Raw genomic sequence first — 26,960 nt, 5'->3', positions numbered from 1 at the left:
TTCTGTTGGATTTCTGGAATCTTGATTATTATATGTCTAGGTGTAGATTTTTTTTGATCGTGGCTAGTTGGGGTTCTATATGCCTCACTTATCTGTATGTCTAATTCTTCCCTTCTGTTTGGGAAGTTTTCTGTCATTAATTCTGTGAAGAGCTTTTTTATATCATTTGTGTTTTCTCCTGTTTTTTCATGAATTCCTATCAGTCTTATGTTATTTTTCTTTGTATTGTCTAGGAGTTGTTGGATTGATTTCTCATGATCCCTTACTGTTTTTAATAGACCTCTTTTTTCACGGTCACTGACTGCTATCCTATCTTCTATATCTGAAATTCTATTTTCGCAATCTTTTATTCTGTTTTGTACACTTTCAATAGAGCCAAACTCTAAGTTTATATTGTATTAACCTAAAGTATAATTTGCATACTGTAGACACCTGTCATTAGAAAAAGTGCCATTTGAAAATCAACAATTATACTTAATTTTAAAAACTAGGCTTTGGTGCATAAATATCTCTTTTTTACAAAAATAAATAGGGAGAACATTGGAAAAAGACAAAGTGACTTTGGATAACACCCATATCCTGATGTTTCCAGAACATTCTGGACACACACACAAGAAATCCTCAACCCTTTCTCTGCTCAGACCACACAAAGATATGGGGACAAGGAGCACAGTTTCCCCTGAAGTAGGTTTTGGCTGCTTTTGTTCTTTTAAAACCAGGCATTATTCTCTCAACTAAAAATACTTTTCAAAAAAATAACCGCAGAAGATAGAAGAACACAATTCTTGCAACAAGCAAATCAGTTGATCCTGCTTTCGTAGAATATTAAATCCCAAAGATATTTCTATTCAAAAATCCATCTTATGGTGGTAGGAGAGAATTTAGTATGGGCTCTGAAATAGATGGATGGAAACAGTAAATTAATGAAAATGTAGTTATAATTTTGTTCTCCTAGGAAATGAACTGGATCAGATTAATACAGCCCGTCCATCACCCTACAGCAGGCTGTGCTTGGTATGATTAAAGTGCTTACATGTCTGTAGGTAGTGGTGCTGGGAGCTTAAAAAAGTTGTGAAGCCATAAATTAAAAAGCAGAGTGGACACCAAATTACCCAGAGTCTCTGAGAGTGAAATTTCCAGCCTGGCTTTCTTTTCTAGCCCCTTTTCTCATTGTGTGGGCACTGTGTCGGGGCTAAGGGCTTTGCGGGCCTCATTCTAGGGAATCCCAGCAAGTGCCGCTGGGCCAGGGCTTCTGCAAATCCAAGATTTCCTAGTCACAATGGTACTCTGTTTCCCAGGGCCCAGGCTGGCCAGCAAGGCCAGGTTCCATTCCCGCCCACCTGGCCCCACAGCAACATCCAGTGTCAGGCTGTACATCCCAGGGTGCTGGGTCCTGCAGGACCCTGTTCCCTACTTGCCTGGGACACTCACTACCCACAAACTGCACACCTTGGCTTTTATTTCCAGCACGAAAGAGGAATATTTCAATATTATTCAAAAAGTACATGGACTACAATAGGGCCGACTTTTTGTCACCATTCTGAATTTGACCAGATCTGGTGGGAAGGCCTAGTTTCAGATGTCATGGTCTCCTGAGGATGAGGGAAGATGCTCACAAGAAAAGGAAAAGGTCAGTAGCATGGCTGGGTGGAAGGCCTAAGAAGTGATGATGAAACCCCTCCCCAAAGAATCTCAGTAACCCCAGTTAACACACATATCCCCTCCCCACCAGGAGTCCGGAGTCCAGGCTTCAAGGTGAGGGCTTGATACATTTATTCATGAAACCAACTTGGAGAGAGCACCAGTCCGGAGCTGTCACCATCAGTGTCTGTCGCTCTAACCCTGCACATTTGTTTCTGTGGGATTAAATCTGTACCACACTGAGTGGTGTCAAAGTGCCGTGCAGATCAGTTTTGCTCCCTCAGTTCATTTAGTTCCTTAGACAAAGTATTTTCTTGTAGGGAGTACAAGAAAGAGGGGAAGAGAACCCCTGGGGTAACGCTCAAGTACTGGATGCACTTGCTCCTCACCAGATGCAGAAGGGACTCCATGCTTTTCCTATGTGGGTCCCCAAGGAGAACAGACACACTCTTGGGACACATGCGATTAGTGCACATGCTCCAGGGTCCTCTCTCTACAACCACACACATCACCAATCCCCACCGAGCCCCTATGAGAAAAAGACACACCCCATTCACCTGTGTTGCACACATGACCCTGTGAAGGGCAAGAGGCCGAATGAGTCACCCCTTGGCTTAGCTGAAATCCAGTTTGGTCATGTGCCTCTTAGCCACAGGACAGGGGTTGAGAAATGCAAAGCGGGGTGATCTCATCACTGTGAAATCACAGTGTCCACACAGGAGGAGCCAAAGGCACTGTGATGTACAATCTTGTGGGCTCCCTGTCCCACACGCAGTGGGTTGCTAGCTGAAACCTGGAAGTCAATAATAAGAAACCCCACACTAATCCAGCCTTCTCCTGGGTTCCATCAATGACAAAGCAACTCCACAAGAATGGAGAAGTGGCCACCGTCCCTGATCACCTCCATTGGAGAGCCTTCCAGCAGCATCTTTCCAAGAATGGGGAAAAGTCCCAGGCAACCCCAAGCTAGTGCCTAAAAGCCTGCTGACCCGAAAGGCCACCAATGTCAGTCACTAGTCTAGACCTCACGGTCAGTGTCCATGAGTGGGCATCCAACAAGGTGCTTTTCCGAGACCTTACTAAAGCAGAATTCACTTTCTGAAACAAACTTCGCTGTGCACAGGAGTTATGCAGAGTGAAGGACACAGAACTCGAGTGCTATTTTATTGCTTTCCTTTCTGCAAGCCTTGTGAAGAGCACAGTTGTTCTAATATCTGGTGTCTTCCTAAAATCCCAGATGTAAACACTTAGCTTCAGTGAGAAAGGGGAAGTGGCAGGGAAAGGGAGAGCTGGGGGAGGAGGACTCGTAGGGAAAACTGCCGCTCGGCCCTAGCACTGCAGGACATCAGCATAGCACCTACTGCCCTTTCAGTGGAGTCAGTCAGATGTCCAGACAGTGCCCGAGAGCCCTTGATCTAGAACAAGCCTAAACCACACAAATAGCAAAAACATGTAGGGATATTTATGTATTTTCTAACTATCTTGGAAAATGACTGAAATATTTAGGCAGCTGTTGCTATAGTTACCCCTTCGGAAAAAACTGATGAAAAGTCACCGTCAAGGTGACTTGATGTCAGGATTAGATTTCAATCTGTGGCATTATTAGGAGGCAGTCTTAGAACTCCACCTTGAGAGAAAGGTGTGAAGCATGCTGCCACTTACTTCTCAAAGGACAAACACTAACAATATATAGCAGTGCATATTCATGTATTTGCCTGCATAAGAAGCAAAAAATATTATCAAACACCTGTCCAGGTCCATGGGACATCAAGCCCCAGGATGGGCCCTGAGGTGAACTATGGATGGCAGGTAACAATCAGTCATCAGTCAGCATGAATCTGTGGATGGTGACCAAGGCAACACCCTGGAGGGCTATGGATACGCGAGGGTTGCAAAGGGCCAGCATCTGCAGATAAGTGGTACTCGAGCTCCCACATGCTGGACGCCACTCCGTTACCTAGGAGACCTGACTCCGGGAACACACTATGGAAATCTGTTACCCTGCATTGCTTAGGCAATCACGACAAGGAAAAGCATGTGTGTCCTCTATCCAGACACTTGGCATGGCCCTCGCGCTATGACACCCCCTCTGAGGTTGGCTATGCCTGGGGAACTGAAAGGGGGTATGTTTGGCCTATTGCCATACAAAATGGGACTTTGAATACACCTTGCTTCTCTGCAACCATGAGGTTTACACAATCATAAACTAGTATTAACTTTTTTAAAGTCCAAAAACTAAACAGAATGAAATGAACTAAATTACCTATTGAATCGGTGGCAAACACACAGAGAGGATCTGAAATGCAGTGACGTGACCATTTCCCTGGTGATCTTCTTCCCCCAGGACAAAACATTTCCAGCTGCGTTCAGTATCAATAAAACTGGCAGAGTTATTTCAAACATTTCTGTGTTGTGTATAAGCAGGATAATCAAGCAATTAAGCAATTACGTACACATACCTAGGGACAAAGGTTTCCAGCATAAGAGAAGATGAACACAAATATAAAAATCAAAAGACTAAATATTTTATAATCCCCATTTTGAATTAGAAATATCAATGTGAATTTACACTATGTTAAAAGAAAACAAACCAAAAGAAATACAACCTCAGTCCATTAAAAATGGCCTGGAGCAATGAGCACCAGTCACGCATGCTTCCGTCCCCACATTCTTTGCTACAGAGGGACCATGGTTCCCGACACGCAGACCCTGGCCTCAGGCATGACACAAGGAGGGGTACTGTGACCTCCGAGGGCATTTTAAGTGGGCACAAGGAAGCAATGGCAGTGCACGATACAGATGGAAAGTATCTTAGCCCAAAAGTCACAGTAACAGATTTTCCCAGTTTTATGGTAGGCTGAGGGCCAATAACCCCGAGTTTGAAAATACTGAAGTCACAAATGGGCTGAACCCAGCTGAACTCCGCAGCCCAGAGCACTGTAGAGCACCAGCTATTTCCTCTCTCGATCTCAGGGCTGAGTGGGCACAGCATTCACTGCCATTGCTTGGCATAGAGAAAGGGCACCGGACTACGAATCACCAGCCCCAGACAGGTGCAATTCCAAATTCAATGCAGTTTCTACTTGAATGCATCCCTCTTGCCTACCATCCTAAGGTGAAAAAAAGTTAAGTCAAGCTATCCTAAGTTGAGACCTTCACAACAAACGCACTCCTCAGAGGCTCTTGAAAGACTCTGGGAAGCAGAACTATTCACTCTGCAAATTTCACACCCAGGGAAGACCACTTTGTAGACGGCAGTTAGGGTAGGAGCCCAGTGCGTGTGAATGGCGGGAACAGAAGGTCGCTCTTTCTGAACCCTGTAAATTATTCACAGCGGCCAAGACCATCCCAGCTGCTCCCATGGATGATGCACACCCTGGAAGGTGGAGCAGTCTTGCCCAAAAATCAAACCGAATCTGCTCCAGGTCCAACGCTCAGCTTACAGGGAGTGCAGGGACCCCACCAGCAACTGCAGACTGAGAAGCCCAAAGTAAAGAAGACCTGGTTTCTCCAGAAAACAATGAACAAAGGAAGGAATAAAAAGAGGGAGAACAAATCAACAGATCATCTAACTGCAATATGGGGACCTTATTAGGATCTCAGTGTGAACTAGCCACGAATAAACATTTTTGAAGTCAGATAAGAAAATTAGAAAACTGCAAATCTGGTGATATTAAGGAATTATGTTACTGAAATACTACAAGATTTGAAGCTGACAAGAATCCATGTGTGGCATCCCCTTAAAAATAATCACATGGTGCTTAGATAAAATAAGATGGCAACTGGCAACTTCTGAGAGTAAAGGATTCACTTTACCATTTTACTCTAAAAAACCTTAGTCTGATTATCCTGATAATTCCGAAATTCCATCTTACCACGAGAGTCAACCCCATGGTAAAACCTGGCAGCTGGAGAGGCCTTCAGAAACCACGGAGCTGCAAACAACAGCTAGGGGAGGACCAGAAAGCAACACCCGCGCCCCGGGCAGAGAGCTTCCGGAATGTCACCAGGCTCCTGTCTCCAGGGGTTCACAGAGTGTGGGCAGAGGCTGGGAGGGCTCAGGCGAATCCACACAAAGCTGCAACACTCACAAGTCATCCATCCGCCTGCTGTTCAGAATGAGCCCCCTAGGGATCTGAGGCTCTCCCTCTTGCCTTCAGACAAACCCCCTGCCAGCAAAGAAAACAAGAAAAAGTATTTTTGCTAGTTCGAACTCTACACACCCAGAAAAGAGTTATCAGTTCACTCCAAAGTCTTTCCTACCTTAATATTTTTAGTACCAAGGATTGAACCCAGAGCCCTTACAGTAGGGAGAGCTACATCCTCAGCCTTCTCCCCCACCCCCCAGCTACGTTCTTGCTAATTCACCAAACTGCCCAGGCTGGGTTTGAACTTTTGATTCTCCTGCCTCAGCCTCCCTGAATGCTGGCATGCACCACGACGCTCAATCAAGTCTTGAGAATGTGTCCGGATGTCAAATAAATTGCAGATATGAAAACACTTAGTGGCCTTCCTAAACATTGCCGTCGACAGCTGTTCACTTACAGGCTCTGAGCAGAATGTGTCATTCCACCTCAATTAGCAGCAGAAAAGGTAAACCCCACACCAAACACTTACCAAGGTCCCTGTGACTAGTTCTAAGGAAGTTGATCTGAAATGCCCAAGCTACAGAAGTGTGCATAAGAAACAATGTAACACAGAAGTGCTACATAAACACTCAGTAAGCAGCACTCAGACCACAGAATAAAAGGATACAAAGTGAGGGCAGCTGGGCACCCAGGCTGTGAGGATCCCAAAGGGGAGAGGTGAATTCTCCACATCCTGTGCCAGCCTCTGGCCCCTGCCTGCCCTGAGCACGGTGGTCCCAAATCCCCAGCAGACCATTCTCCTTCCTTCCAGGTCTTCTTCCTCTGGGAAAGAGGAAAGAAATAATGGCTCCCCCCAGTTTCTTATCTTCCAGGCTGTATTTTACACCATGCCCCAGGCTTCTAGATCAAATCAACATTCTCTGAGAAGTTACTGGAAATGGATTCCCTCGGGGAAGGATTAAGAACCTTTGGCGCTAAGAAACAAGGTGACTGATGCAGACACAGCTGCTGTCCTGGCTTTGGGGTACCCGGGTGGCCTCTCCTGTACCCACCACTCCTGCAAGGGTACGTCCAGGTCCCTGAAGTCTGCTGAGCTGTCTCTAAGTGGTGCTGTCTCCTGCTTATCAAGTTCTACAGCCAAGAGCACCTCCCTCGAGGTCCTGCCTGTGGGGGTCAGAAGATGCAGGCTGGCTTCTGCCTGCTGCCTTGCCAGAGTCAGAGGCAAGGCATGCACGGACAGCCCCATGGGGACAGGATCAGCCTCTGTACCACTCCAAGGTACACATTCCAGCCAGGGTTCCCCATGTCCTAGCTTCAGACAAGACACCTGGCCAGCAGCCTTGGAGAAAGGCAGAGTCTGTGACAACACTCCCACCACTACACATGACTCCCTAGGTGGCCAAGGACAGAGGCTGGGGCCTGGGCCTCCAGCCCACCCCAGCGCACCTGATGACAGGGACCATGACCAGAGGCGAAGGCAGCAGGGTGTTCAGATTGGCCATGCAGAGAGAGAGAGAGCCCAGCACAGATCTCAGAGACCTGGGACTCAGGGAGTGCAGCTGTGGTCCTCCAAGGCAGGCAGGTGAATGGGCACACACAGACCACCTCTTCTAGGGCCAGGGCATAGCACAACCTGCCCCAAGTCCTGGGCACTGCCAGCCTGAGCTCGTACAGCACAGGGCCCTCCCCACCACTCCCACTCTGTGTCAGAGGGAAGGATCCACAGCAGCAGGAAGTGAGGGCGGGAGCTTGTCAGATTAATCTCATCAGCTAGTCCCCAAGACACCCGATCTTACAGGTTCGCGCTGATGTCTCCATGCCTGCATCACTTCTGGGCTCCTTAACGATTCTCCCCACTCCACAAACAAAAAACAGCATTCTACTTAGCAACAAAGCCACTATGTTCTGAGGATGGGCCAGCTCTGCCTTTCCGCAGCAGACCCTCGAACATATCACCTGCCAGGCTGGGACACATGCTCCTCTTTCCCACCGTGGACCCTGAGTCGGGGCCTGCTCGCCTGTGTCCAATCTACTCTGAACATCCCTGAGGAGAGGGCAGTGGTGTCCCACAGGGGCCACCTGTCACAAGGGCTATTTTAGAAATGCAAACCATTGGGTCTGTGAGGACTGAAGCAGACACACCCCCTGGTAATGTGCAGCAACCCGGATGGGAGAAGCTCAGAACACAGAGCAGATCCCAGGCAGCCAGGAGGGACATAAATGCTTTACAGCTTTGCAGCGTGACTCCTGCGTGTGCTCCTGCCCTGCCGGTACCCTATCTAGCAGAGAATCACTCAGGCTCCCAGGGAAACAGTTCTTCTCTTGGAAAGAACTTCTCGTTTGGATCAGGAAAAACAGGCTTCTCCTCACTGTAAAAGGTGTCAGCAGCTACACTTGAGCATCACACACATCTTCAACCTTGGCCTCCATCCCCAGGTCACCAGAAGCCAGCAGTGAGCTGAGCCAGGAGGGAGCAGAGTGCAGAAGAGGCTGAGACAGGACGGAGATAAATGCATGGAAGAGACTGAGAATTCTACAGATCAGTCACAATGCATTTTAAATAAGCATTTGCTTATATCAGTTTACAGTTCCCAAAAGATGCATGTTACTTGAATAGATGCTTAACAACTCAAAGCAGCAAGCCGGAGACCCACCAACCTGCCTTTGCCCTGTCCTCCATACTCTGGGTTGTTAACCCCAAAAAAAACTGAAGCAGAGTACAGAGTCACTGTGCCTTGTGGTGGTTTTAAGCTGCTGAAGAATGAGGAAAAGGAATGGAGGAAAACTAGGGGAAAAGTCCATGAGAAGGAACGTTGAAAAAAATGAGAAAAACCAGGAAGCCCAAGGAGGAAGTGCCCCAAGCACCACAGCGAGTCCGACACAGGACAGAGCAGCTGGCATGACGGCTACAGGGACCATGGCAGAGTGCAGCTGCAGGACACAGGACCACTCAGAGCCTACATCACCTCAATTACTATCAACAGGAGCTGGAGGCAGCAACCGTAGTTTCAGAATATCTGTCCCTATCAATGATCACAAATATAATCACAGTGATCCACGCACACTCGTGTTCACGGCGGCACAACTCACAGTAGCTCAATCTTGGAGGCCCCCTACACGTGCACCAAGAAATGAGGGGGCAAAGAAAATGTGTTTACACACAATGGAGCACTACTCTGCCATAAAGAAGGATAAGCTGGAGTCATCTGTGGGAAAATGGATGTACCTTGAGACCACAATGTTGTGAAATAAATCAGACACACAAGCTTAAGTATCACATGGCTCCTCTTCCATGAGAAAGCCAACGTACAAACAGAGTAAAATAAAAAATACATAACAGAAAATAGGGAGCCAGATGTTTCATGCATGGGAAGCAGACCAAGAGATGGAGAGTGGGAAGGAAGGGGAGAAGGGATGTCAAAAGAATCACGTGTGTCACGTATGAGTCCAGCTTCCTACAGTGAGTGTGGTCATTATGTTTTGCAAACATGTACAATAAAAATAAAATAAATGATTGCAACTACAGATGATTTCCAACGGATTAACTCCATGTTTTCTTTTGCTTTGCTTTTCCTTTTTTAACTTAGGAAGGCATGAAAGCAACTGTGCACAGCAGAACTGTCGTCCTCAGGTCTCTCCCAGAGCCAGCAGAGCAGCAGGGTCCCCCTCTGATGACACTGCTGTGGCTCGGCCCTGCTCAGCCCACAGTGTGCTGGGCCGAGAGAATCTCCAGGGCAGGGGTGTTCCACAGATCCCAGGAGACGCTTGGCACTTGATGGTAAAATGGGCTGCATCAGCTGATTTTGGGAGCTACCCCACTGCGAGTGTCCAGAGCGAGCCTGATGCCTGAATGCTGTGGTCAGCTAGGAGCATCTCCGATCACAGCTTCTCTCTCCATGTCTTCGATGAGTTCACCGGGACAGGATCCCCCATCACAAACACAAGAGGGGCTTCATGCAGACCAGAGGAAAAAGAAACCTGCAAACCGGGACAAGACTGGAGCCCTGAACTGAACAGGGTGAATGAAATAGAGAAAAAAACTCCAAGGCTCCAGGGTTGATCCTTTAAACCAATGATAGCAAGAGTACTAGGCTTTCTAACTCTCATCTCCAAGTCTCACACAAGTGACCAAACAGACCAACTTTACTCAAAACTGGCCTCTTTCTTCCCAACCTCCCCCACTCCTTACCCTTGCCAGGAATTTACACAAACCAAGGTAAAAAGAAAGTCAGAATGGAGTCTCTTTCAACATGGCTGCCATCCTTCTCACAGCCCAACACAGCAGGTCATAGGACCTGTGTGGTTCTCACAGGATGAGTTCTGTTTACAAGATGGGCATGTATCAGTGTCACCAAGGGAAGGGCAGGTTGTGTGCCCTGGCCTGAGGAGCCTGGCCTGGCAGGGATTATAGGTTGTTGGTGCCAGCACTTGCTGGGTGGAGTCCCTGCCACGGCCAGGGTGCCAGTGAGGCCCCCAGCCTGGGCTACTCACTCATGTAGCAGGAGCTACCAGCAAGTGGCTCACACAACATACATCTCAGTCAAGAGGCTGCAAACCAAGGTGGGGTGCAGCAGAGTCTGGGGGGCTCTCCCCACGCCCACCTCCACATGAGGGCTCAACCATCACGAAATCCCAGCTTCTTCCTTAGAGACCCCAGCTCCAAACACAGGCACCCTGGGCTTCACCATGTGGACATACACACTCCACCACTGTCCTTTCCTCGCTGGCTGAGGAGTAAGAGCTGAGCCTGGTCTGTCACCAGACAGAAGAGGAGGTTCCCAGGCCCACCTGACCATGCAGTCAAATTGCAGGTTCGCTGATTCCTATCATGGAAAAAGTCTTCAGGACAGGCCAGCAGAAGCATAAAGGGACTCACTAGGCAGAAATTTAAAAGTATACTCAGAAATGGAGTTTGGGTCCTCAACAGAAAGGGCATTATGATCAGAGATGGAGGTATTTATAGGGCTTGAGGTCTTCAAGTTGGCTGTCAGAATGCAAACTGTTACCTGTGTTTGCAGCTGAGATTAGCTGTCCACTCACACTGCTGCTTCTCTGAGGACAGAGGATGGAAGGAGGAATATAATTTGCAGGGGAAGCACAGGCCCAGAGCCCAGTTTACAGACTCATTTTGTCTGTAAGACACAGGTTTTTTTTGAGTGAGTTTCTTGGAAGGGGAAGAGGCTTGAGTAACTTTGTGTCCTAAAGCTATAGTTTTTCTTTAAAGTCCAATTTTAAAATTCTGATTTTCCTGGTTTCCCTTCTACCTACCTGTATTTCTTCGATCCTACCCAGATCACCCTTCTGCTGTCCAGACCTGAAGCTCCTTCATGTGAGTGAGGAGGGATGACCAAAAGGAGAAAGAGCACAAGGCCATGCTGAGGGCTAACCTCGAGGGGAGAGGTGAGAACAGCAGGAGCTGGTGGCTGCCTATGACTACCACCCTGAGGGACCAGGAGCAGGGTTGCAGAAGGGACAGCAGGGAGGGGTCGATCCCAGCCAGGATAGCCTAGAAGGTGACGGCATGCCAGAAGTGACGGCAGCCCCACAGGTACGGAGCTGGCACCACCACCAGGACCAGGACTTAGCACCAGACCCTCAGCACTGAGGAGGCCAGAGAGGCAGGAAGTAGGAGGGGGAGTGCAGAGGGGACAGCGCTGTGGACAGCTGAGCACTGATTAGCCTCCCAGGGCAACACCTCAGGGCCCTGCCTAAAGGACTTTGTTTCTCTCCCAACCTTATCCTCCTCTCTCCATGGTCCAGATGTGTAGACAGACCGGGCTGAAGGGCCCACCTGGCACCTTGTGCAGGGGGCAAGGTGGGGACAGCACAGACCCAAGAGGAGTCTGGGTCAACTCCAAGGCTGGACTGATGTCATCCTGAAGATCCCACTGCCCAGCCAGCCACCCCACCTGCTGCTCCACTGAAGCATCTAGGACTCTGGGACAACTACTGTCCTCACACAGGTGGGCAGATGTCTGTCACCAGAGCCACTGTGCACTTTTCCTTTCCTCTGCTGGGGGCCAGGTCTGTTTGCAACTGATCACTCTGTCCCCAGCCCCAGTAGCCAGACCACAGTACCCAGGACACACACACACACAAACACACACACACAAACACACAGGCAAAGAAAGCCTTTGCCCGGTTATTTGTGTCTCCCCAGAGCATCATTTGCAACAAAAATACAGCTCCCTGCCAGCTGTACTATTTATTTCTTCCGCACACCAGATAAGAACAGAGAGAAAGACAACATTCACTGGGAATCTTGGCTCCTGCGCCCAGCTCCCACAAGCCCTCAGAGTGACACAGTGTGTGTGTGATGGAAGCCCTGGTCCTTGGCTTACAGAGCAGAAAGGCAAACACGAGTGGACAAATGCAGGATCGGGGACCCAGAGAGCACACTGGACACTGGTGGCGTGGAGGTCACCGTGCCAGGTAGGACAGCCAGTCTGGGCACACAGGTGTGAAGAGCTGGCAGGCCTTGCAGGCTGTGGTTTTCCAGGTACCCTCTGGGTGGGTCACTCTGGACTTCTCTCAGCAGTGACACTCTCAGGCGACCCCCAGGACAACACCATAGCTACTCCCTCCCATGGATGCCTTCTGACCATGTTTCCAGGCAGGCAGGGCAGGAGCCTCTGTCCTCCTGTCTTCTCTTCACAAGCCACAAACATCACAGCAATCTCGGGCTCCAAGTGACACTACCAAGAACAACTGCCTGCTTCGGAAGACACTGGGTATAAGGCCACCTGGCTGCACCCACCTGTGCCCGCAGGCTCCAGGGTTGGGGTAGAACACATGGCTTCTGCATACTTGCATCTCAAGACCATAATTATAAATGAAATAAATCAGAAGACATAATTCGTCTCTTACAGGAGAAACTCAAAGTGTAAACAAATTTAAGAGTAAAAGAAAAGAGATAATAGGAAATAGGGAAACGGCTTTTTTTGCAAATGGGAAGGGGACCAGTAGATGGAGTAGGGAGGGAGAGAAGGGGAAGGGGATGTAAAAAGAATGAAGATGTGTCATGTACTCGGACCAACTCCTCACAAGAAATATGAACATGATGTCCTGAGGATGCAGACTCATAAAAATGAAAATGTAAGAAGAATGCTGAAGTGGGAAAAGTCAGAAACACAATGACCTGGGGCTGCATGGGGAGCAGTGCTGGACGGAACATGTTGTCCTCGTCCACAGCCCACTGGTGCGGAGTCCCTGGAGAGCACCATCATGACCTGCAGACAGGCTGCATCTCTGGGAGAGCAGCCATTGTACGCAACAATGACAAAGAAGCATCTAGTCTCAGCTATACCACAGACTTGAACACCTCTCCAGGTCAGACACCCCGAAGCTCTCCCCTAGAGGGACAAGGAGGCTGGGGTGACCAGGGACTCCTCTGGGTAGCCCAAGCACAGTTCTCAGCTGCACCAGAAGCACAGATGTTCCTGGAATTTAACGCGCTCCTTGGCTTCAACAAAACCAGCACCAGCACTACTAGCCCGAAGAGCCTGTGTTAAACATAAACAGCCTGCTGAGTGCGGGGTCAGTCCCTGGTCACCAGGCTCCCCCTACACCCAGGCCACTCAATAGGGGGAAACTCAGCCTCTCGGGACGCCACTGGGGCGGACCGGGGTGGCCAAGTTCCATCAAAAATAACACGGCTCATGCATTCCTGATGAAATATGAACTGCACCATGGGCTAACACCAAGTGCAAATGCGAGGAACACAAAAAGAATGGTGGCCTATCTTCTGCAGGAGAGAGTGTTTCACTCTGTCATGTAGATCCCTAATATAAGACACGATAGCAGGAAAAGAGCAGCCAAGGGACATCGCGGGACAGTTCAGCAAAACACCACCTGCTGCTCCCCTCCTGACAGCTAGGAGGACTTCATGCTCAAGCCTTTTCTGGAGAAACAAACATCATCTGGACATACTTCTGTGGGGTGTCACCTGTCTCTTGGCACTAAAGTGTTTTCCAGTCCTCCAGGGGATGAGCTAGAGAAAAGGCTACAATAAGACAGCCTTCCCAGCACTCCACCCATGAGGGCACAGTAACCAAGAAGCCGGTGTGATGGTGCAGAGCTCACCCCACAGGTGAGCAAGCATTGCAGAGGTAGGGGTGTGGCTGGACTTTTCCTAAATATGTACCATCCTGTGTGTGAGCTCCAGGCCAGCTCCACTTTTTCCTGCAGGTGGATTTGCCAGCTCCATCCTGTCCCTACACATGAGCCCAGGAGAACTGTGCTTCCTCCTTGGCTGCCTCCTGCCTGGCCCCCTGCCTGCCCATCAGTAAGCATCCCCACTCCCTTCCTAGGCGTCTCTGAAGTCACCTTTCCCCTCCTCTCCTGGGGTTAGCTCATCATATGAGGGCACAGTAACCAAGAAGCCGGTGTGATGGTGCAGAGCTCACCCCACAGGTGAGCAAGCATTGCAGAGGTAGGGGTGTGGCTGGACTTTTCCTAAATATGTACCATCCTGTGTGTGAGCTCCAGGCCAGCTCCACTTTTTCCTGCAGGTGGATTTGCCAGCTCCATCCTGTCCCTACACATGAGCCCAGGAGAACTGTGCTTCCTCCTTGGCTGCCTCCTGCCTGGCCCCCTGCCTGCCCATCAGTAAGCATCCCCACTCCCTTCCTAGGCGTCTCTGAAGTCACCTTTCCCCTCCTCTCCTGGGGTCTTAGCTCATCACCGAGCCCCAAGACAAGCACAGAGGTGACTTGAGGTGGGGGTGCAAGGACAGCAGGAGGGCAGTATGGGCCTGGCACCCTCACCCCTGCCATTCCTCCATCTCCCCACCCTGCATCCTCCTCCCCAAATGCCCACTGGCTTCAGGCCTCACTCCTGAGAAAGTCAGGCTGATCAGTCCCTGCCCAACCCATTGTGACCGTTTCCTCACCAGACAGGGCTGCGTCACAGCCCGGCATCCTCAGCAGGACAGATATGGGGAAGGGACACAGGGTGGCCACCAGTGTGCAGTCATCCCCTGGTATCCTGAAGGACAGGTTCCAAACTCCAGAGGCCCATTCCCCAGCATGATGGTGTGGCATTTGCATAGAGCCTTCTGCTGGCAGCCTTGTCTCATCTGGCACAGTGCAACTGCTGTGTACACAGGTGTCCCATTCTGTCATCTGCTAAGAAGAAAGCCATCTATGCTTAGTGCAGATGTAAGTTTTGCTGAATTCCTTCTATCCCCAGATCCAGAGGAGGCTGACCTGAGGCACCAGCAGGCTCAGGAGCCCACGTCCCAGGGTGACTTTCAAAGGCCCTCAACCTTGTCCCTCATCTCATGGGAGGGCGCTTGGCCCATGACACCCACTGAAGTCAGGTGGCTCTGCATGTCTCACCCAGCCAGACACCTCCCCTGCATCCTGGCCCCTGCAGACGGTGGCACAGTGACAGAGAGGCCCACACCAGGTCCCACATGCAGACACCCTCGGCTGGCTCCCCCATCCCTTCAGAATTCCAGGAGCTGCATCCCATGTTTTCAAGAAGGAGGGATCTTTGGCAAACTGAGGAACCCGTTCTCAGCCAGCGTCCCCAGCTGTCAGAGATTGCTGGGCAAGCGGCCAGCTTCCACAGGAGCTGGCCTGAGCATCAAGGAGACTCTGCTTGAGCACAGTGAGGTGAGCTTCCCACTGTGGTCATCCTGGCTGCAACAGCAGAGAGAGGAGACCCACCCAGGGCCTCTCTGACTCAGATGTGCCCCTGACATTTCCACAGTGTCACTCCGATGGAAGAGGGCAAGTGCTGGGGTCAAACCCTGGCCAAATCCAGGCTGACTGCCTGGCCCTGGGGGTTGGGGCAGCAGGAACAGCCAGAGAGAAAGGATAATCCATGTGACCTTCTTTGCGTCCAGCACAGTGGACAGGTCATGCATCATGGCAGGAAAAGAGGGTATAAGTCGCCCACAGCTGCCCACAAGTCAGTTGTAGACTAGGAAAGGTCTGCAGGGAGAAAACAAAGGGATGGGGTAGGGCAGAGGCAGGAAGTGACAGGTGGAGGTGTAGGAGGAGACCAAACCAAGCCACAGCACCATGCAGACAACAATAATGGGGCTCCACATCCCAGCTGGGAGCTCGTGCCCCAACCTGGGTGACTTCCACAGTGGAAAAACAGCCCTCGCTAATTGAAAATGAATAACAAACGACCAGTGAGCTGATGCCAAGGTCCCCATGAGCCCCTACGAGCACACTCGATCAACCTCACAGGCAGGAACCTGTGATGTCACCTGTGTCTGAAAAGGGCAGTCTGACTCTTCCCAGCCCATCGACTATCAAAGCACTAGCTCACACATAATTGCCGTCTTCAGACACTGTAAGTAACAAACACATCTTCAGCTCTTTCATGCATGGATAAGAACATCTGTTTCTGTTACTTTCTAAAGACTAAACTAAAATGGAGGTGATCCTCTGAGTACATGGCCGGTAACCAAGGTCTACATAAAGCTGTGACAGTGACCAGGCTGACACAAGGCAACTATGTAAAGGAAACAGTGCCTACTCTGACACCAACTAGTCTTCCTCACCAAGACCCCACAGCCCACCTGGAGTGGCTGGCAAAATGCCGGCTTCTTCCAAGTTTACTGGCCCTAGAGCATGTGAACTAGCCCCTTCCACAGACTGACACCTGGCCTCACAGGTGAGCCAAGGCCAGGCCAAGATGGCCACTGAGAAAGACACTTACATCTCTTTTCCACCTCCCCAAGCTGCCAATCAATTCCAGGCAATAAAGGTTGTTCCCCTGCTCCCACATAGCCGCTAACTTTGTAAGAAGTGGCCACATGAATACAGATGCACAATGACCCTGAGAAGGGCAAAGATCACCTGCGAACCACCAGAAACAAGGAAGAGAAAAGAAAGGACTCTCCCTCCTTCAGATGCCCTGACTTCAGACTTACAGCACCCCAAACTATTCACAGATGGAAAGGAACTCTGCCCAGGAATGGACCACACTCCAAGTCCCATCTGTCCCTGAGTTATGGGAGCCTGAGACAAGATTTTATACTTGGAGTTGCTGCTGGACTCGGTTAAGATTTGGAACAATGGGATGATGGAAGTGTATTCTGCACGTGGGAAGACATGAAATTGCTGGCAGACCAAGGGCAGACTGTGATGAGCTGCACTGGGTCTTCCCACAAAGCTATGCTGAAGTACTAACACCCCACAATGGGGACTTAATTGGAAGCAAGGTCTTAGCCACGTAACTATGAAGAGGAGGTCACACTGGAGTATATGGGTCCTTCTCCAACTCGACTGGAGTCCTATATGCAGATGAAGACAACACTTGGGTCTTCACAGACACAGCCACCCTCAGAGAGTGCCGGGGGCGATGAAGGCAGAGATGAGCAATGGAGCTGCAAACCCAGAGCCTGGAGGACAACAGCAGCCGGGAGAGGCTGGGAGAGGTCAGGAGGCCCTTGCAAACTTATGCATGCCTGTGGCTCCAGCTAACCAGCTGTAGCACTTTGTCTCATCAGCTCTAAGAAACAAGTACAGTTGACTTCTGGGACTGCAAGGTCTCTTCCCAAGAAGGACTGCAACCACACTTTGGAGACTCTGACCCATGATGCTTTCACCTCACCCACTGGCAGTTTCCCAGTGTCTGTGAGGCATCCCAGAAGCCAAACTAGGGATAGACAACTGATCAATTTCTTCTAAATGTTGACAATTCAGGAGCTTTTAAAATGACAAGGCCCCACACGGAGGATGGTGAAGTCTTTACTGGGAGAGTAAATGCAAAATCCAAACACCTGGGATCAGATGAGTACTTTTACATCTCTGGGAAGGAAAGACTGCAATTATCACCAGGCTCAGTGACCAAAGAACAAAGTTCTCTTGAGAAATAAGAAAATCAACTCAGTCACTTACATAAAATTAAAAGCTTTAGAAGAGAGAAATCAATAGAAGATCATCTCCGATGAGTATGCATAAAAATATAAACATCCGGGCTTCCTTATCAGGACAGGTGCAGCATGGAAACATGAGTCGGGATGTCCCATCACTGTGACAAACACCTGAGACAACCAACTCAGACAGGGCCAGCTCTGCTCAGTTTGGAGGCCTCAGTTGGTAGAGCTCTTTGGGCTCTGAGCATTACGTGGCCAGGAAGTAAGTGACAAAAAGAGGAAGGACCTGAGGTAACACCTCCCCTTCAAGGTCATGACCTCAAAGACCTAATATCCTCCCACCAAGCCCTGCCTCTTAAAGGGCCCACCACCTCCCATCAGAGCCAAGCTGGATCCACACGGGGAATAAATGGGCCTTGGAGGACACTCAAGATTCAAGTTACAGCAGATGCTGATGGCAGAGGAACTGGGGAGTAAGGAAGTAGAACTGTTATCCATGAAACTTTTCTGAGACTGAAACCCTTTCAAAATTTCAGTTTAAAAAAAAATCAACACAGTTAAAATAAGAGTAACATCATTTACATCAGTAACAACAATGTGTACAGCTTTGTACCCATAAGAGACAGAAAGTACGTGATGTACAGAATATCTTCCACAGCCCAAGCACCACCCAGAAATGGTAAGGATTAAGACAAACCCAGCTTATCCTGACCCTTGTGCTGAATTTTGCCTCCTACAGCCCCAGCCCCCACCGTGGTGGGAGAGTGTGGATGGTGTTGGTGTGGTCTACCCCTCTCTGTCCTCAGGAGGCAGGAGAATAAAAACAGTGGGCTCTGTGGGGACTACACTGCAGAATACTGAGCCTGCAAAGAAAGCCCAGACGAGGCTTCTGGTCTCAAAGTTCTCCCATGGACCTGGCTAGGATCTAATCCTGGCTAGGGTCTAAGTGGGTCTCTGGGGTTCTGTGCCGGAAAGTCCACCCTCAACAGGGCCACATGGTGGGTGCAGCCTGAGGGAAGGAGTGGGCATGCAGGGTGCTGCCCTTGAAGGGATGGAGCGGTTTTCACCATGCCCCGATTATTCTGCAAGGGTGAGTTGTTACAGAAAAGCTCGCCTGGCCCCTCCCAGGTGCCCACTTTCTGTCCTGTGTCCTCACCCAGGCTGCACAGCAGCCGCACAGTCTCAGACTGCATACAAAGCACTTAGCCTCAGCTGCTCCATTACTGTGCCAGAAGACAGACTAACAGGCCCTGCCGGAAATCCTGGTGGTGGCCCCACTGCCTCTCAGCACAATCCGAGTGGTACAGGGCTGATTAATGCCATCCACCTTCCCTGTCCTTCAGACACACAGAAGGAAAGGAAGCCTTCTGTAGTGACACCCCAAGAGGCTCCTGGGGAGGTGGGGATACCCGGCTCCTGCTAGCCTACACACAGCACACAGAACAGCCTCACTGCCACCAGGCCTTTTCATTGTTAAATAGTCACAGGTCATTTTAAGGAAAAAACACAGTGGAGGCTTCACACCCTGAGCGAGTCCATCCTGATTCCCAGTGCTCCTTCCTGCAGGGAAGAGTCTATAGCTTCCTTCTGCAGAACCCTGTTCTGCTACACCAACTATGGGTTGAAACCTCTGCAAACTGTGAGTCAAAATAAACCTCTACTCCTCAAAGGTTGTGAGTGACCGGTATCACATCCCAGCAACAAGGAAAGACAGACCCCTTCCTGAAACAAACAGTCCCTTCCCACCGAGTCCCCATGGGGTGGGAGCAACGGCCTCTCTTGGGCCCCTTTGTAAGGGCACAGACCCCACATGAGGGTGCCACACTCTCGACCTCACCACCTGCTCAGGCCAGCACTTTGGGGTTCAATCCCCACCAGTTCTCTCTCAGTGGGGTGTAAGTGTAGGTAACAAAAATGTGGTTATCACCTTATTCAATACTGACAAGATAGCTAAGTGTGCTGGGACACACGTGTAATCTCAGCACTGGGAGGCTGAGGCAGGAGGATCACTAGTTCAAGTCCAATCTGGGCAATTTATTAAGACCCTGTCTCAAAATAAAAGGTAGGAAAAGGAATAAGGATATAGCTCAGTGGGAGGGACCTGGGTTCAATCCCCAGCATGTCAAAAAAAAAAAAAAGAAGGGAAAAAAGCTAGATATGGTATAGAGTTTAAAGGAGAAAAGAGATTTAAGGATGAATATTAGAATTGAAACTCAGAACCAAATGAAAGAGAGTTCGCTTTGCAGAAATTTGCACAGGAGAACTATATTATGGAAATAGAACACACACGATTGGCATCCAGAGTCCTCTCTGGCCCCACCATCTGCTGGCCGCTATGAAAAGCGAAGGTTCTGACAGTGAAGTTCTCACTTTAAAAACCATTCCGATATTCGACAATAATTATTATTCTTGATGAATCTTGCAACCAGAACCTTAAACTAAAACCATAGTTGATTTCAAATGCAGCCCAAAAGTGCACAGTGAAAATCACACAAGGTGATGACACAGCCAGTGTGGGACTAACAGGAGTGGTTTATGACACATAGATCTGAACTAAAAACAAGGGACACAAACACACACACAGTCCAGGTGCACTCCGCTGCAAAGCGTGTGGGTTCAGAGACAGCACAGGGTGTAGCCATCATGCAGGTCCATGTAGCCAATGTGTATTTCCATGTAGCCAGCATGAAGGTCCACGTAGCCAATGTGTAGGCTCATGTAGCCAATGTTTAGGCATGTGTCACCAGCGCGTAGGTCCATGTAGCCAGGGAGATCCTTTTGGCATTTTCCCCAGGCCGGTCCCTTGGTCTTTTGCAGCTCAGATCAATACCATCCCTGAGGAAGCAGGATGAACACAGCAGAGTCCTCCCAGGGATTTCCATGCTGTGCACAAGTGTGCTTGGCCGAGAGGGAGCCCACCACAACCTGCACCATTACAGGAATGGAGCTGTGTGCCCTTGGCTGCAGCGCCCCCCCACACCCACCAGAAGGGAAGGAACAGCTCCCCCTTCCACCTGCACCCCAGGTCAGCACAAAGCACAGTGGGGAACCCTCGGCCACGGCCTGGGCTGCCCTACACCTTGGGAACCCTTGTCCTCTGCATGCAGCTTGGCAAACAGTGCAAGGCACTAAGAAACGACAGTGAAAATCGCTCAGTGGTCATCAGATGCTCTCTGACCTGGAAATATCTGAGGGTTCCCAACGGCTTCTGAGTGAAGCTCAGGCTAGGGGTGGACACTTGCTTTGGGAAGGAGGAGTATTAGGTATCAGGTGGCGTCCCGGAACAGAACACTGGTGGCTTTATAAGAAGAAGGAAGAAGACCAGGAGAGAGAGACACGCATGTGTGCCACACACCACCTCACGCCATATGTTGAATACCTACCACCTGGGACTTGGACAGCAAGGACCCACCTGCAGATCCACCCCTGGACCTAGGACCTCCAGGACAGTGAGCCTGAATACACCTCCTTCCTTCATAGCTTACTCTGTGCACCAGCCACAGAGCACGAACCAAGGTACCTTTAAATTAAATTAATACAAAAAGATTCAGAGTCCTGATTTTGGGTCTTTTTTGTTTTCTTCAGGAATAATCCTAACAAACACAATTTATTATCACTAATTATCATTGTTGATGCTGTTATCATTAATGCTATTTTGATACTAGAGATTGAACCTAGGGTCTTTGCACTGAGCTTCATCCCCAGCCCTTTATGCTTTATTTGGTACAAGGTCTTACTAAGTCATTGAGTTGCCCAGACTGGCCTCAAACTTGCCATCTTCCTGCCTCAGCCTTCCTGAGTATTGGGATCACAGGTGTGCACTAACATGCCCAGCTTACTATCAGTTCTTAACAAAAATTATTCTCAGTGACTTATCAATGAAAATACTTTAAGAAAACTGAATTTTTGAGTTTAAAAGAATCTTGGAACATACTCTGAAAGCCTTTTTAAACTATAGTCTCAGGCACACACAGAGCAACGGCCCCAGGGTGACTTCTGAGGAGGACTGAGTAGGACCCAAGGGTCAGCTCTCGGGTAGTGCACACCACACCCTCCCCAAGCCAGCAACTGTGCAGAGTGGTGCAGAGGCTGCTGGCTGCAGGAAGAGCACACGAAGAAGGACTGGGCACTGAGAAGCCAAGGTCCCTGACGTCCCCAAGCCTGGACCCAGCGCAGGGCTTGCAGTGCCCCCTTGATGGACCCCTGCTTCCAAGGCCAAGCTGCACTACTGGTCCTTGCAGTGTAGCTGGAGAAGATAAGAGAGAAGAGGCACAGATGCCAAGAGAGACACCAGAGAGATTCAGCGTCCTGGGCACAGGGACAGGCAGAGGCAGATGTCTAAGGAGGCCGCTCTGCTGCGCTGGGATCTGCAGGACCCTGCAGGGCAACGTGCTCTTACACACGGAGCTCTGCAGGGCGGGTCCAGAACTTCTCTGCCCTACAGAGTGAACAGCCTGTCCTCCACCCACAGCATGTGCCCCAGGGGTTGTGGGGGGGCTTGGTGCCCCAGTGCTTCTGCCCAGTGCCTGACAGGAGAGTAAGGCGGAGTTCCACCCTGCTTGCACAGTCCCTCCTGCGGCTCCCGAGGCCCTGTCACACTCTCATCACACTCAGCTCTGCATCTACAGCTCTGGGAGGCGTGGCCTCCGCCCATCAGCATATTCTCCACGGCCCACTTCCACGGACCCACACAGGGCTATCGAGACTGTCCCACTGTGCCAGGCAGTGCCAGGCGGCAGACACAGGCTACATGCTCCGCCCACTCTCAGCATCCAAGTGCCAGGTGGGGCTGGCTGATATCTGCCCAGGGGACAGAAGCTGGGAGCCATTTCCCCGGCCCTGCAGGCAGGATTTTCACCACAGGCCTGAGCAACAGAGAAAAGCAGGAGGAGGCAAACCTGGTACCCTACCACCTCAGCCATGACTACATGATGAAGGGCTCCAGGGATACTGCCCTGACTCAACTTCCTACTGTGCAAAAGCCCACAGCCTGGTCCTGATCACCAGCCCTAGGGATGGTGGCCGATTTCTCGGTTGCTGATCTTGCCGCTCCTGTCCTTCATGGCCCCATGACCCATCTCCACATGACACACCTAGGTTTCTGTTGGCCAAGACAGGCCATCAGGGCAAGCAGAGCTCATCCCTAAAGGAATCCAGGAAAGATGAGTTGCAGTTGAGTTAAAACAGAGCCTTGAGCTTCCTCCAAGTCACCAGTGGGTCAGGGCAGAGCCAGTCCTGCCAGGGCAGCTGGGTGAGTCGAAGAGGAACCAGCTGGGCCAGCTGGGGGAGGAGTGCAGCCAGCAGCTACACCAGCTGTCACCAGCCAGACCGTGAAGAAACTCACAAGTTCTTTCTTCTGGTCACGTTCAAACTGTCACTGAAGTCCCAGGTGAGCCCGGCATGGAGGTGGCTCTGCACAGGAAGCAGCCAAGCCGACAGCTAGGGGGGAGGGACAGGCTGGAGGACAACCACCTTGAGCCATGACAGGCTTAGGGACACCACCTCACCCCACCCAAGCCTTTCTCTGCCTGCTTCCAGAAGACAATGAGCATTTCAAGACCTATGCAGGAGCTGTGGAAATGACAGGTGAAGGCAGGAAACTGAGCACGCTCTAGAAAATGCAGGGCATGTGGCTGCCAAGGCTGGGGTGGAGGCTGGGTCATCCCACCCAGGACACTACACAGTGTCCTGGAACCAGCACAGCAGCCAGGGCTGCCCACACCTGATGTTGCTGCACCCTGCCACATAAAAGAGCCCCAAACCCGAACCCCAGGGCGCGGTTCCTCAGGTGCTTCCTGAGATCCCTAGCCAACTGGCAGCCAGGCATCACACCTTACACTGTCTGGGTTTGGGGAAGCGAAAGGGAACCCTGACAATCAGCCAGTCCAGCCCGCTCATTCATTGAACAAGAGCACCACAGTATGGTTCCTGTACACAGAGAACAAAGATTCACATCAGAAGGATCCATGAGACTCGGGCAGCCAGGAAAGCTGGGTAGGGGTGGGGAGAGGTCCTGTGGCAGAGTGGGGACAGAAGGAGGAGAAAAACTGGGCTGGGGGGTGGAGGAACAGCTATTCCCCAAGCTGCTGTAAGTGGCTGATTCTGCTTCCTTGGAAAGCAGTGTGGAAGAGACTGCACCTCTCTTTACAGCAGAAGCTACTAAAGTTAGGTTAAATAAAACATAATGAATCCTGCATTTTGAGAGCCTGAGAAAGGAGGATCACAAGTTCGAGCTCAGCCTGGGCAACTTAAGAACTTAGCAATATAGTCTCAAAATAAAAAAATTAAAAAGGCAGGGGAGCAGCAGTACAAAGGCTTTGAGTTCAAACTCCAGTACCAAAAAATAGTAATAATAATGTTAATGTTTAAATCCCAAAAGGAGACAAGAAAGAACATAACAAAATGCTACAAGGGCAAATGGAAAAAATGAGTAAGTCAGAGGACACATACTTAAATTCAAACAAAACCCATTTGAAGCTAAATTTTTAGATTCACATTCCAATTTAAAGTAGTCTTAGGAAATTACATAGCACAGATGTCTGCACTCTACTTTCCATGACCAGAGCAGGGCAGGCAGTGGAGGCCGGGAGGACTCGGGACTGGCCAGCGACATGGACGCCCGGTCTTGGGATGCTTTGCATTTTGAAACTTCCGGTTATAGAAAGTTAAAACTCCGCATGGAAAAAGGCATATTCTCCTCGAAGCAGCATCCAGGGCCATCCACAGTGCCAGCTCTTAGAAACACCGCCCCCCCACTGCCATCACCGTTATCACCACTTTGCACAAAACTGGGCTGAACTCACACAGAAACAGGGCCTGAGACAACAGGGCCGACCTGGCCTCAGCTGTATCAGTCCTAGAAAGCATTTTTCCAACTGATCCACAGGCAAACCTTCTGGGGCTGCAAGTCCCCGAAACTAAGCATACAACTTGCAGAGAAAGGCAGCTCCACACACAGCCCCATACCCACAGGGGCATGGTCCCAGGGCCTCCACCCAAGTCCCTCACACAGCAGTGCGGTGTTGGCCCAGCACCCGAGCACACCTTCCCGGGCACGAGGTCACCTCCGCCCAAATCCCAGTGCCTGACACTGGGTACACACTACGCTGCTGTGTTTGATGAAGGGTGAGAGCATCTGTGTGTGCTCCTGGGCACATGGACTACTGGCTCAGGCTCAATGGCAGCAACATCACCCTTGCAGGCAGAAGCTGAGGCTCTGGGGACATGGAGGCCCGGGTGTCGAGGATGCAGAAAGGAAAGAGGGCTGCTTTCTGAAGTTTGGAGAAGCACCACTATGTGTGTGTGGGGTCTCTCTACTGAACCCAAAACTGCCTGCCCAGGGGGCTCCATGCGCAACATGGATGCCACAGCCCAGGAGGTGGGACTGGAAGGAGGAAGAGACCCTCAGTGTGGAGAGGCAGAAGCAGAGGCTGGCGCTGAGGGATCTTCATGGGTGTGGATGTTCAAAGTACACAGTGGAGACCAGAGGCTGGGGTGGCCCCAGCGAGTGAGGGCCCAAGCACCTGCAGAGGGAGATGACCAGTGTAAGGAAAGCCCTGGGCTGTGACCAAGGGAAGGAACTGCTGGGGGGCAAGGAGGCTGCCAGGAAGCCTGTGATGCAGAACTGCAGCCTGGGACAGGTAGCAGGTCAGAGGATGTGTGCTCAAAGATGTGTGAAGCTGCTCTTGCTGTGTGGATGGAAGAAGAAGCCAGTTTCCCAGGGAACCATCCTAGGGCAGGCTCCACACTCCCCTTGTCCTGTCTCCTACACTAACAGCCACAGTGAGCCATGGTGATCCACAGTCCAGACTTGGTGGTAAACTGAGCACCTACAATCTAAGGCTGGACTCAGGAGGGTGCGTGTGGGCGCAGGGCAGAGTGGTCCCTTGGGGACCCAGGCAGCTGTCCCTAGGATGGAAGCCAAGAGGGTAAAACCAGACACAAGACAATGCCTGCTACCTAGGAAGGAAGAAAGGACTTTGCCTTCCTCTCTCTGTATCCTGGCTAAACACAGGCCATGCTGGGTCTCCAGTGCTCCTCTACTTTGAGACCAAGCAAGCTCAAAGTGGAGCTCAGTCCACATCAAAGTGTGTGGGTCCCTAGCTCGGTGCCAAGGAGCTCAGTGCTTCCAAGCACCCTTGAGTGGCCATGGGGAAGGCACCAGCAGAAATGGTTCACACAGCGGCCTCCGGGGCACCCACTCCCCTACCTTGGACACCCCGAACGTGACCCCAGCAGGGTCGCAGGCAGAGAGTGGTGAGGAGCCAGAGAGCCCCAGGATGCTGAGCACTCCCAGACAACAATGCCATGACGCCTCATCAAGAGCAGGGTGGGAGGGAATGGAAAGTCAGCACAGGAAGCCACCCGGTCAGCTTCAGGGAAAACAAAGATCGGAACGCCAGGGCCGGGCAGTCCAGAGAGAGGAAAGCAGGGCTGGAGACGATAGGGAAAGGTTTATGGACTCAAAGCCAGCTCAACAGTCTGTATTTGAGGAACACAGCTTTAAAAGAATTGTCTTTTACTCCTCAGGGGGGAAAAAAACACATCAGATTCAGGTAAGAAACCTGATGAGAAAGAATAGGAAGTACTCTTGAAATTTCTGCCCAAATTCTCATATTTTCTACTAGGAAGTCGGAATGAAAAATGTGAAGGCGATCAGAAATCATGATAATAACACGATCGCTAACACCAAAAACTGAGGTGAGCAATCTAATGTACCAAACCATTTAAGGCAACGTAGTTTACTACCCATGACTTCCTTGGGTATCTGAAAGTATCTTAAAAGGCTAAAAATACACTTTCTAAAATAATGTTTTTCTCAACCCATTAAAAGACTTCCAAGTTGGAAATAAGAAACATGAATTCAGATCACTGGCCACCATCATCCACACCTCAGGCACCATCCACCACCCTCTATGACATCACATGTAAAGTAGTATCTGCACCCTGCGGGATCAATTTATAGGTCAAAGGTTTTCCTAGGGCAAATTTACACACTCTGAAAATTTACACACTCTGCAGCCTTCTTCTAAATAAGCCATTTTACATGCTCATCTATTCAAACACACTGACATCTTAAATTTCAGGGCTTTTTAGTTCATGAGAAATGCTATTCTCTCAGAGATGTGCATCTTGGCTCTCAGGAAGATAAAAGCCAGATGCCAACACTGGCCAGCCTTTAAACAGATCTTCACATGAGATAGAGCCGCCAAAGAAGCCTCTAAATGAAGTCATATTCAACAGAAATTCCAATCAGTTGTGCTCTCAAACTTGAAAGCATTTTGTACAGAGCCACATGCAGATATTAAAGTTTTTGGGCCAGGGATTTAGCTCAGTGGTTCCGCCTCCTGCCTGAAAAGCCCAAGGACTCAAGTTTAATCTCTGGTACCAAA

General features: G+C 50.3%; 1 protein-coding gene across 4 annotated transcripts in view; it reads right to left on the bottom strand.

Moving 5' to 3' along the window:
* Nck2 (NCK adaptor protein 2) overlaps positions 1–26,960 on the bottom strand; it is a 118,622-nt gene that overhangs the window by 71,953 nt on the left and 19,709 nt on the right. The window contains exon 3 of one of the 4 annotated variants that reach the window (XM_033761737.1): positions 14,620–14,851. The exons of the other annotated variants lie outside the window; for them this stretch is intronic. The gene's annotated coding sequence lies outside the window, so the exon portion shown is untranslated. The remainder of the gene's footprint in view (positions 1–14,619; positions 14,852–26,960) is intronic. 4 annotated transcript variants of the gene reach the window in all.

The sequence above is a fragment of the Fukomys damarensis genome, unplaced genomic scaffold (assembly GCF_012274545.1).
Source record: "Fukomys damarensis isolate Sample0158 unplaced genomic scaffold, DMR_v1.0_HiC HiC_scaffold_9, whole genome shotgun sequence".
Lineage (NCBI taxonomy): Eukaryota > Metazoa > Chordata > Mammalia > Rodentia > Bathyergidae > Fukomys > Fukomys damarensis.
The sequence above is the reverse complement of the archived record's forward strand: the minus strand, read 5'-3'. Positions and strand labels throughout refer to the sequence as shown.